Raw genomic sequence first — 12034 nt, forward strand, 5'->3', positions numbered from 1 at the left:
TGCCATGTAATTTATCCTGGAGTTTGCCCAAAACCTATTTGAGAGGAATGTGAAATGTATGATTTCTTTCTGCACAATGCAAAGAACTTCATTAGGGGGTAGGAAGAACAAAAGGGATGAAACCTTTAAGGGTGTGCATCATAGTGGATAATACTTTAAAATCGTCAGCTCAGTGTGCTGCAGCAGTCAAAAAAGCAAAGAGAATGTTAGGAATTATTAGGAAGGGAATGGTTAATAGAACGAAAAATGTCATAATGCCTCTATATCGCTCCATGGTGAGACCACACTTTGAATACTGTGTACAATTCTGGTCGCTGCATCTCAAAAAAGATATAATTACGATGGAGAAGGTACAGAGAAGGGCAACCAAAATGATAAAGGGGATGGAACAGCTCCCCTATGAGGAAAGGCTGAAGAGGTTAGGGCTGTTCAGCTTGGAGAAGAGACGGCTGAGGGAGGATATGATAGAGGACTTGAAGATCATGAGAGGTCTTGAACGAGTAGATGTGACTCGGTTATTTTCACTTTCGAATAATAGAAGGACTAGGGGGCATTCCATGAAGTTAGCAAGTAGCACATTTAAGACTAATCGGAGAAAATTCTTTTTCACTCAACGCACAATAAAGCTCTGGAATTTGTTGCCAGAGGATGTGGTTAGTGCAGTTAGTGTAGCTGGGTTCAAAAAAGGTTTGGATAAGTTCTTGGAGGAGAAGACCATTAATGGCTATTAATCAATTTTACTTAGGGAATAGCCACTGCTAATAATTGCATCAGTAGCATGGGTTCTTCTTAGTGTTTGGGTAATTGCCAGGTTCTTGTGGCCTGGTTTGGCCTCTGTTGAAAACAGGATGCTGGGCTTGATGGACCCTTGGTCTGACCCAGCATGGCAATTTCTTATGTTCTTATGATTATATACCTTGAGAGAAATGATTAATTGTAGGGAAGGCATGGACAGTGTTTTTATGGGGTCTTTGAAAATGATCTACCTATGTGTGAAACTTTATGTATAGATCAGAGCGGCGCTGCTGGGGCTAGGGCTGGAGAGAAGGTAACAGGTGCACATCTGTGCCCAGGACCTTTCTGAGTCATTTTGGGCTGGAAAGTCGGCAGTATAAACGATTAAACGTACCCCCAGAGTTTAGACCTTTGCACACAGTTTGGAAGTTACCCCCACGGACAACCTAAGACCCTGCAGACGTACATCTTTTTGGCAGGATGCAAGTACTGAGGCGAGCACTAGCAGGACATTTGCAAGAGATACCTTGGCTTACCAGGCTCTCTGTTGTCATGGTGAGTGCAACAGAAACCCGTTTTGGAGACATTACCCCGCGTGAATAATAATGATACTTAAAAGAGCAGCATCATGTTCATTGCTTCAGATGAGGGAAATAAAAAGCTAAGCACACACAGCCATCTATTCTGTAAAATTTACATTTCTTTAAAAAAAAAAAAAACAACTTTCTGCACAGGGAAAATCTCCAGGGGACAGAAACAAATAATCTCCCTGCTGGCCTCATTGCAGAATGAGAAAACCTGCAGTCAGTTGAGTATCTCCAGATACTTAGCTATTTATTTCTATGACTCGGGAACGAGGTTCCCTCTGAGGTGGGTGGGAAATCCCAGGCGCCTTTCTCTTCACCAGGGTTGCTTTTGCTGGCCTGTGGTTTAACGTGCACTGGGCCCAGTAATCTGTGGGAACTGCCATTCCTGCAAATGTTAAGCTGCAGGAAGGCCGCAGGGTGCTTCGTGGGAAGAAAGGTGCTGGTGGTCTCCCATGCACCTTAGTGGGAACATTGCAATGAACGTAAGGGAAGTTCCTCTTATGGTTTATTGGAAGCCATTCATTTCCTCTTGCTCTGAGGAGAAGAGCAGGATAAAAATACTTCTTTCCATCTGGACTAAAGAACAAATGATCAGATTTACCCTGGGCACTATGTATGCTTATTAAGAATGGTTTTCTTGTACTGTCGCGCCTACTTGCCTGGATAATTATGCTGCTAACGTTCAACTTGCACTAGAGCAGTCGACTTCCCAGGTCCGAGGCATGTGGTAGTTGCAATTTTGCAGCTGACTATGCCTAAGACTGAAGTCTCTGTCATCCTGATAATTCCATTCTGTTTTAGCACTGCAATGTCCTTAGACATGAAGAGCAGCAGCAAAATTGGATTTCATTGTGCAGAGGTCAGGGTGGCATCTGTCGTGTTCCTTTTGTGCATGTCAGTGTATTCATGCAAAACCTAAACCTATTTCCAGGCACTCAAATGCTTTGCTGAAGTGAAAGTCCCTTCTTTCTGCTAAGGCTAGGGCAATTTATTCCTCTCAATGATTTTCACATTCCTCTGGCAAATGGTATAATCATTTTTCAAGATTTCTAAGAGTGGATGAAACGGTCCAAGGTTTTTTATGTCAGTGTCAGACAGTTTGCTGTTAACACATAGAAAGTCTGTAAATTGCAATTGTGTGTTTTGAAAGTTGTGTGTGTGCGTGCGTTTTAGAACTTATTCACTGGGCTGTTAAAGTGGACAAATTGTGTTTATTTTATCTTAAGATGTGATTTCCTAGCATAGTCTCATTCAGAAGGCAGTATCCGTACTGTACATAGGTCCTGCTCTGCCACCTAGTAGTAGTAGTTGACACTCCTTGGGTAAATCTTTCACCCTCCAATGCATCAGGTATAAACTTACAGGATAAGTTTTAAACTTTCACACTCCATATAGCTGCATATACACATGCATATGGCCATGCAGACAGAGCTCTACAACAGTAGTTTATAAAAGCACCTTGAACATTGGACATGTTTGGGATACAAACCTTTTAAACAAATACGCGCGTTTTATAAAATGCTTATTTATGCTTATGCATGAATACATACAATGCATTGAAAGCAAGTATTTCAATATATTGAATATGTACACTTTTCCTTCTAATTTAAAAAATATATGTCCATACTTTTTATGTGCAAAAATAAATCACTTAAATCCTGATATATGTGCATAAGTCAGTCTAGGGGTATGATTCTCGCTTTGGGTGCAAGTGGTCCTGGGTTCAAATCCCAGCTGAGCCCTTCAGTTTACAGATGAAGCATCTGTGGTAGAACCTCAATTCTCCATGGGGTGAAGAGAGAGGTAGATCTGGTATAGTCAGGCTTTTAGGAGCTACCACCCAGGAAAAAGAACTAGGCATCATGGTGTATAACACTTTGAAATTGTCGGCTCAGCGTGCTGCAGCGGTCAAAAAGGCAAACAGAATGTTAGGAATTAATAGGAAGGGAATGGTTAATAAAACAGAAAATATCATAATGCCTCTATATCGCTCCATGGTGAGACTGCACCTTGAATACTGTGTACAGTTCTGGTCACCACATCTCAAAAAAGTTATAGTTGCAATGGAGAAGGTACAGAGAAGGGCAAAGAAAATGATAAAGGGGCTGGAACAACTCCCTTATGAGGAAAGGCTGAAGAGGTTAGGGCTGTTCAGCTTGGAGAAGAGATGGCTGAGGGGGGATATGATAGAGGTCTTTAAAATCATGAGATAATCGGATAATAGAAGGACTAGGGGGCATTCCATGAAGCTAGCATGTAGCACATTTAAGACTAATCGGAGAAAATTCTTTTCCACTCAACACACAATAAAGCTCTGGAATTTGTTGCCAGAGGATGTGGTTAGTGCAGTTAGTGTAGCTGGGTTCAAAAAAGGTTTGGATAAGTTCTTGGAGTCGTCCATTAAGTGCTATTAATCAAGTTGACTTAGGGAATGACCTCTGCTATTAATTGCATCAGTAGCATGGGATCTTCTTGGTGTTTTGGGTGCTTGCCAAGTTCTTGTGGCCTGGTTTGGCCTCTGTTGGAAACAGGATGCTGGGCTTGATGGACCCTTGGTCTGACCCAGCATGGCAATTTCTTATATTCTTATGTTCTTATATTTTAAAACAGGTGTGTAATTGAAATGAGCAATTTTCCAATTCCTTCACCAGTTGACCCAGTCCTCCTCCATCATCAAGACCCTCCTGGTTCTACAGTCTGGACTCTCCCCAATTCAACCCAACCTCCCACTCAGGCACTAGAACTTAATAAACAAGTTTGATATCAATTATGCAAAATAATTAGTAGCTGAAAATTATGTAAGTTTCAAATGTACATGAGTTAGTCTTTCTTTTTAAATAGCAACTTTTGCATGTATTTGGCCCGACTCGGAATGCCTCTAAGCTGTCATGTTTATTTGCACGCAAAATGTAAAGTACGCGCCTGTTTTTGAGGTTTCTAAAATACCACTTACATGACTACATGTTACTTACATGGGTGACTCTTTGAAAATTCACCCCTTAGATTGTGAAGCCTCTGGAGAGAGGAAAATACCTACAGTATCTGAATGTAATCTGCTTTCAAATGTGATGAAAGTCAGAACATAAAAAAATTGTTATAAATAAGCTAAAGATCAAGCATATCCTATGAATCAACCCACACATTTATAATCTGAGAAGTCTGCGATTGCTTGAAACAGTACATTAAGTGCCATATTTGCTACTTCTTGATTTAAACATAACAGGAGAGTTTACAGGTTGGATAAAGTACGGCTAAATTGTTTACAGGTGACAAAAAGTGACTGCCTCGGAAAGAGATGAAAACAGCCTGAAAGTACAAGCACTGGGGCCAGATCCACAGACTCTTGCACCCTGGCATATCAGAGCACGGCTTTTCAGTAATTTGGCCACCAGTGTGATCTGCTCTGCTGTAAAATTGTCTCACCATTGAAACCCAGGATTATTTGGGGATTTAGAAATGATATTGTGCTCTTACAGTTACCATTCTTTACGAGAAAGTAGCTATGAGACAGAATCGAATGATCTTATCACTGTTTTCCTTTCTACAATTACAATTGTACAGAGTTAGCTAGAAATGATACCTTTTTGCCTACATTGATATCTATTTCTGAGCATTTGCATGCCTTAATAGCATTTCAGGGATGAGTTTAGCTAGTTGACAGAAGAGTCCTTATCTTTATTGTCTGAGAGACTCTGTGCTTGCTTGTAGAGATGTGAATCGGAACCGGAATCAGTTCGGTTCGTGTTCAGATTCAAATCTTACAATTTTTATAGTCCGGCACGATTGGTTTTTTGTTTATCGGCTGTGCCCGAGCCGATAAACAAAAAACCCACCCCCGACCCAAAAATGACCCCTTTGCTTCCCGAACCCCCCCCAAAACCGTTTTAAAATTACCTGGTGGTCCAGTGGGGGTGCGGGGAGCGATCTCCCGCTCTCAGGCCATCGACTGCGCTAATAAAAATGGCGCTGATGGCCCTTTGCCCTTAACATGTGACAGGGTATCCATGCCATTGGCCGGCTCCTGTCACATGGTAGGAGCACTGGATGGCCGGCACCATCTTTAAAGACCACCAGGTAATTTTAAAATGTTTTTGGGGGGGTTGGGAGGGTGGGGGAGGCTAAGGGGTCAGTTTTAAAGGGTCGGGGTGGGTTTTTTTTATCGGGCCATCGGCGCCATTTTTATTAGTGGCAGCTGATGGTCCGAGAGCGGGCAATCGGTCCCGGGGCTTCCACTGGACCACCAGGTGATTTTAAAATGTTTTATGGGGGTCGGGAGGGTGGGGGAAGGTAAGGGTTTAGTTTTAAAGGGTCGGGGTGGGTTTAGGGGTTGTTTTGGTGTGCCCGTTTTCCCGCCCTCCTCCCAAATAACTCCCGTTAGTGGACACTAACCCATTAACGATTTTTCACGATAAATCAGGGGAATTTCTATTGTATCGCGCATTCTAACGATTTTTGACGATTTAAAAAAATATCGGACGGGATTTAAGGAAACTGGAAGAGTGGTCGAAGATATGGCAGCTGAGATTCAATGCCAAGAAGTGCAAAGTCATGCATATGGGGAGTGGAAATCCAAATGAACTGTATTTGATGGGGGGGGAAAGGCTGATGTGCACGGAGCAGGAGAGGGACCTAGGGGTTATAGTGTCTAATGATATGAAGTCTGCGAAACAATGCGACAAGGTGTTAGCAAAAGCCAGAAGAATGCTGGGCTGCATAGAGAGAGGAATATCAAGTAAGAAAAGGGAAGTGATTATTCCCTTATACAGGTCCTTGGTGAGGCCTCACCTGGAGTACTGTGTTCAGTTCTGGAGACCTTATCTACAAAGAGACAGAGACAAGATGGAAACGGTATAGAGAAGAGCGACCAAAAAGGTGGATGGTCTTCATCGGATGTCATACGAAGAGAGATTGAAGAAATCTAAATATGTACATCCTGGAGGAAAAGAGGAACAGGGGTGATATGATTCAGACCTTCAGATACTTGAAAAACTTTAACGATCCAAAGACAACGACAAACCTTTCCCGTCAGAAAAAAATCAGCAGAACCAGAGGTCACGAGCTGAGGCTCCAGGGAGGAAGACTAAGAACCAATGTCAGGAAATATTTCTTCACGGAGAGAGTGGTGGATGCCTGGAATGCCCTTCTGGAGGAAGTGGTGAAGTCCAAAACTGTGAAGGACTTCAAAGGGGCGTGGGATAAACACTGTGGATCCATCAGGTCTAGAGGAAGTGTATAAAGAGGAGGCAGCAAAACACTGCACAGAGCGGCAGTAGCCACAGAGGCATTCATGGAGCGGGATGCCAGTGGCCAGTGGTTGGTGTTCCACCTTCATGGAGCGGAAGGATGGAGGCCTGCCATCTCCATATTTTAAAAAAAAAACCAAAAAAAAAACAGGGGTGGGCAAGAGTATGTGAAATTAACGAAGAGTTCATAAGCTATAGGTATTACCAATTATTAGGCTTATTCAATATTTGTTGATAGATAATGTGGCTTTCAATGCATACTTCACTTTCAATACATATCCAACATAGCTCTCTGCTTCAACAGCAGGGGAGAAGAAAAACTAATACTTCACGCATATCCAGCATTGCTCTCTGCTTCAACGGCAGGGGAGAAGTAAAACTAATAGTTCACCCATATCCAGCATAGCTCTCTGCTTCAACGGCAGGGGAGAAGTAAAACTAATAGTTCACGCTTATCCAGCATTGCTCTCTGCTTCTACGGCAGGGGAGAAATAAAACTGATACTTCACGCATATCCAGCACAGCTCTCTGCTTCAACGGCAGGGGAGAAGTAAAACTAATACTTCACGCATATCCAGCATTGCTCTCTGCTTCAAGGGCAGGGGAGAAGAAAAACTGATACTTCACGCATATCCAGCATAGCTCCCTGCTTCAACGGCAGGGGAGAAGAAAAACAACCAATAAGGGCTGAATAACATAGTCTGGGTAAAACAAATAAACATGGGTGTGGCTTGCTTATTGCGGTGGTTACTACCCCTAACTAATCAAGGTTGATATTTCACTTGGATGCAGCTCCATCACTGCTCTCTACATTAATGGTGGGGGTGAAAGGGAAATAGAACCAAAGGTTACTAAGAGCCAAGAAAAACAGATAAGTATGAAAGGAAAGAAGTGTGAAGCTTGCTGGGCAGACTGGATGGGCCGTTTGGTCTTCTTCTGCCATCATTTCTATGTTTCTAGAATGGCCTCATGTCTGAGTACCTTTAGCTGAGGGTAAAGGGAGGAGGAATTGCGGGTGGGGAATGCAAAGTGCACATTGAGCTTTCATTTTGCATTTGCTGCACACTACTTTCCAGCCTGTAATGTCGGTGTATATTCTTATACCCGTGCCGTACAAACCGATGGAGGATCAAAGGCAAGCTCGCTCTGAAAATCAGTTGTTATGTCCACGAATACAAAGTATGCAGGGAAGTACAAGCAGCCCAGGAGTCTGAAAATTGCACACACACAGCCCCGCCCCTTTGCTGCACTGCGAGGGTGCATCCATCGGCCGAGGCCTGTTGTAATCTCTATCCACATCGGCATGGCATTGATGGATATGTTTCAACGCTGTACAGCTAACATTTCCCTCCCAGTGCTTAACATACTGAAACTCTTCCTAGGCATGCTTGGCGCTTACTAGGGTAAGGAACCAGCACACGCGTTGCTACTTCTGGAAATCTTGCTCGGTGTGCTGGAGGCGACGTACAGAGCCCGGGGTGCATGACTGGCTCTTCTGCTTCTGCTGGTTTGCCAGGAGGAGGCACAGCCTGCGGGTGGGAACCATGAACTGTGAAGAACTTCTGACAAACTTCAAGCTTTGTAAAACGTTCTATTTTTTTTTCAGTCCCCGGTCACTGGTGAGTTGTGACAAAGGCCTAGTGAAATGTATTCGATTCTAACATTTTGTATAATCAGGTTTGATTTAAAAAAAAAAAAAAAAGAAACTTTGAAATAAAGGATAGCATTTTCCGATCTATAATTTCTGCATAGCAAAATGGGTGAGAATGTATCAGCTATTAAGTTCCTTATTAAATCTTCTGGAAACATAATTATATGTAATTATGGCTGTAGCATTCTAAAGAACATACAGCCCTGCAGTAATTAGAACCATACTCTTGATTGTTTCTATTTATAATTGACATAAGCACACAGAGCAATTTTCAATTGATTTCTTTCAAAGAAAAAAATGGAAACCGAGCCCCATAGAATGCATGCAAATGTTTACCTGTTGGAAAAGAAGAGCTGATTTTATCTCTTCCTCAGATAAAATCCTTTTTGTGAGTCTGCTTACTGTGCACGTACTGGACATGGAGTCTTAGCTCCGGTCACTTCCTAGAGGTGAAGGCTCTGGTGATAGCCAGTAACTGAGCCTGGAATCTAGAGCTTGGATATAGTGAAAAAGGGGTGTGTGTGTGTGAGAGAGAGAGAGACTCACACATTTCCTCCATATCTCTTACACGTACACGCTTCCTCTTTATCTCTCTCACAAGATTCCTGATTCACCCACATACACACACATGCTTCCTCACTAGGGATGTGCAGACCAAAAGTTTATGTTCATAAGTCCATAAGTCGAAAGGGGGGGGTCAATTTCGGTCAATATGGACATATGGACATATGGAGAATTCCATACGTGCAAATAAAAATTTAAACCCCTCACCCTCCTTAATCCCCCCCCCCAAGACTTACCAAAACTCCCTGGTGGTCCAGCGGGGAGTCAGGACGCCATTTCTGAACTCCTTTGCGAGGCGTCACGTCGGAGTGACGCGGCGTCACGTGATTCCCCGCGCGTTCGCTCCGGGACCCTCGTTGCACCCAATAGGAACTTTTGGCCAGCTTGGGGGGGTCAGGAAGACCAGATGTATTCCATACATTAAAAAAGGTGGAAGGAAGGCAAATCGATTATCAGCATGGTTAAAAGATGAGGTGAAAGAGACTATTTTAGCCAAAAGATTTTCATTCAAAAATTGGAAGAAGGATCCAACAGAAGAAAATAGGATAAAGCATAAGCATTGGCAAGTGAAATGTAAGACTCAAATGGACTAAACCAAATCACAGTAGATGTGGTTGGCCTGATTAACAAACTGAAGAGTAGTAAATCCCCTGGACCAGATGGTAATCACCCCAGGGTTTTGAAGGAACTCAAAAATGAAATTTCAGATCTATTAGTAAAAATTTGTAACTTATCATTAAAATCATCCATTGTACCTGAAGACTGGAGGGTGGCTAATGTAACCCAAATATTTAAAAAGGGCTCCAGGAGTGATGCAGGAAACTACAGACCAGTTAGCCTGACTTCAGTGCCAGGAAAAATAGTGGAAAGTGTTCTAAAGATCAAAATCACAGAACATATAGAAAGACATGGTTTAATGGGACAAAGTCAGCATGGCTTTACCCAGGGCAAGTCTTGCCTCACAAATCTGCTTCACTTCTTTGAAGGGGTTAATAAACATGTGGATAAAGGTGAACCAGTAGATGTAGTGTATTTGGATTTTCAGAAGGCTTCTATGAAAAATAAAAAGTCATGGGATAGGAGGTGATGTCCTTTCATGGATTACAAACTGGTTAAAAGACAGGAAACAAAGAGTAGGATTAAATGGACAATTTTCTCAGTGGAAGGGAGTGGACAGTAGAGTGCCTCAGGGATCTGTATTGGGACATGTGCTTTTCAATATATTTATAAATGATCTGGAAAGGAATACGACGAGTGAGGTAATCAAATTTGCAGATGATACAAAATTATTCAGAGTAGTTAAATCACAAGCAGATTGTGATACATTGCAGGAGGACCTTGTGAGACTGGAAAATTGGGCATCCAAATGGCAGATGAAATTTAATGTGGATATGTGCAAGGTGATGCATATAGGGAAAAATAACCCATGCTATAGTTACACAATGTTAGGTTCCATATTAGGAGCTACCAACCAGGAAAGAGATGTAGGCGTCATAGTGGGTAATACATTGGAATCATCAGCTCAGTGTGCTGTGGTAGTCAAAAAAGCTAACAGAATGTTAGGAATTATTAGGAAGGGAATGGTGAATAAAACGAAAATTGTCATACCTCTGTATCGCTCCATGGTGAGACCGTACCTTGAATACTGTGTACAGTTCTGGTCGCCACATCTCAAAAAAGATATAGTTGCGATGGAGAAGGTACAGAGATGGGCGACCAAAATGAAAAAGGAGATGGAACAGCTCCCCTATGAGGAAAGACTAAAGAGGTTAGGACTGTTCACCTTGGAGAAGAGATGGCTGAGGGGGATATGATAGAGGTCTTTAAAATCATGAGATGTCTATAACGGGTAAATGTGAATCGGTTGTTTATTCTTTCGGATAATAGAAGGACTGAAGTTATCATGTAGCACATTTAAAACTAATCGGAGAAAGTTCTTTTTCACTCAGTGCACAATTAAACTCTGGAATTTGTTGCCAGAGGATGTGGTTAGTGCAGTTAGTGTAGCTGGGTTTAAAAAAGGTTTGAATAAGTTCTTGGAGAAGTCCATTACCTGCAATTAATCAAGTTGACTTAAAAAATAGCCACTGCTATTACTGGCATCTGTAGCATGGGATATACTTAGTGTTGCGAGTATAGCAGTGGACCCTTGGGCTGGCCTGACAGATTGTGAAGGAGAAGAGAGGAGGAGTCTCCGTAACAATGAAGCAGGCCAGGAGGCGGACACTAGCAGAGCAGGGAACACCCTGGAAGCCGGAATCCCCCCGGGAGGAGACCGTGAGGATCCGAGCCGCTGGGACTTAGGAGATCGATGAAGATGTCTTCACCCTGGAGACACGAGGTCCCTCCCCGGGAGGAGCCCGTGAGGACCCGGGCCGCTGGGACTTAGGCGAGGAGACAAGCTGAAGGGGACGGTCCGAGGTCAAGGTGGGCAGCAGGCACGGAGAGTCGGAGGCAGACAGGAGTCAAGAACCAGAGAGGCAATACCAGGAACAGGAGAAGAGGGTCCGGAACTGGAACAGAAGAAGAAGATCCGGAGCTGGAACTGAAGCGAGAACTGGAACAGAAGATGAAGATCAGGAACTGGAACTGCGGATCTGGAGCTGGAACGAAGCACAACTGGTCCAAAAGGCAAGACAAGGAGAGGAACCGGCAAAACCAGCAGCACACAGCAACTAGGTACCGGCAGGTAACCTTGTTGCAAGGCGTTTGAGTGAAGCACACGCCGGCCTTAAGTACTTGCCGGCGTCTGACGTCACTCTAAGGGGCGGCCCACGGTCCGGCGGGAAAAGCCCTTTAAATTGGGCTGTGTTGTGTGCATGCGCGCCTAGGAGGGGAGGGGTTGAGTTCAGAGGCTCGGCGTTGTCTCCCTTGTGGAGAAGCCGCTGCAAGGCAGGCAAAGCAGGCCCGACCGAGCACGGAGATCGCCGCCGGTCTCCCGGGCCTGGAAGTGGCGGACCGGGCCGCGGATCCCGGTACTGAAGCCCCGAAAGAGGAGGTAAGGGCCCAGTCGCAAAACCTGCAACCGGGACCGCAACACTTAGTTTTTGGGTTCTTGCCTGGATTGGCCTCTGTTGGAAACAGGATGCTGGGCTTGATGGACCCTTGGTCTGACCCAGTATAGAATGTTCTTATGTTCTTTTACGTCTACTTATGTAATTGGTAGGAATTCCCAGAGGCAAAGTTAGGTTGGAAGAGAAAAGTACTCATGTAGTTTTGGATATTTAAATCTATATATGATTTTCCCTTTAAAA

This window comes from Rhinatrema bivittatum, chromosome 15 (assembly GCF_901001135.1).
Source record: "Rhinatrema bivittatum chromosome 15, aRhiBiv1.1, whole genome shotgun sequence".
NCBI classification, from domain to species: Eukaryota; Metazoa; Chordata; class Amphibia; order Gymnophiona; family Rhinatrematidae; genus Rhinatrema; species Rhinatrema bivittatum.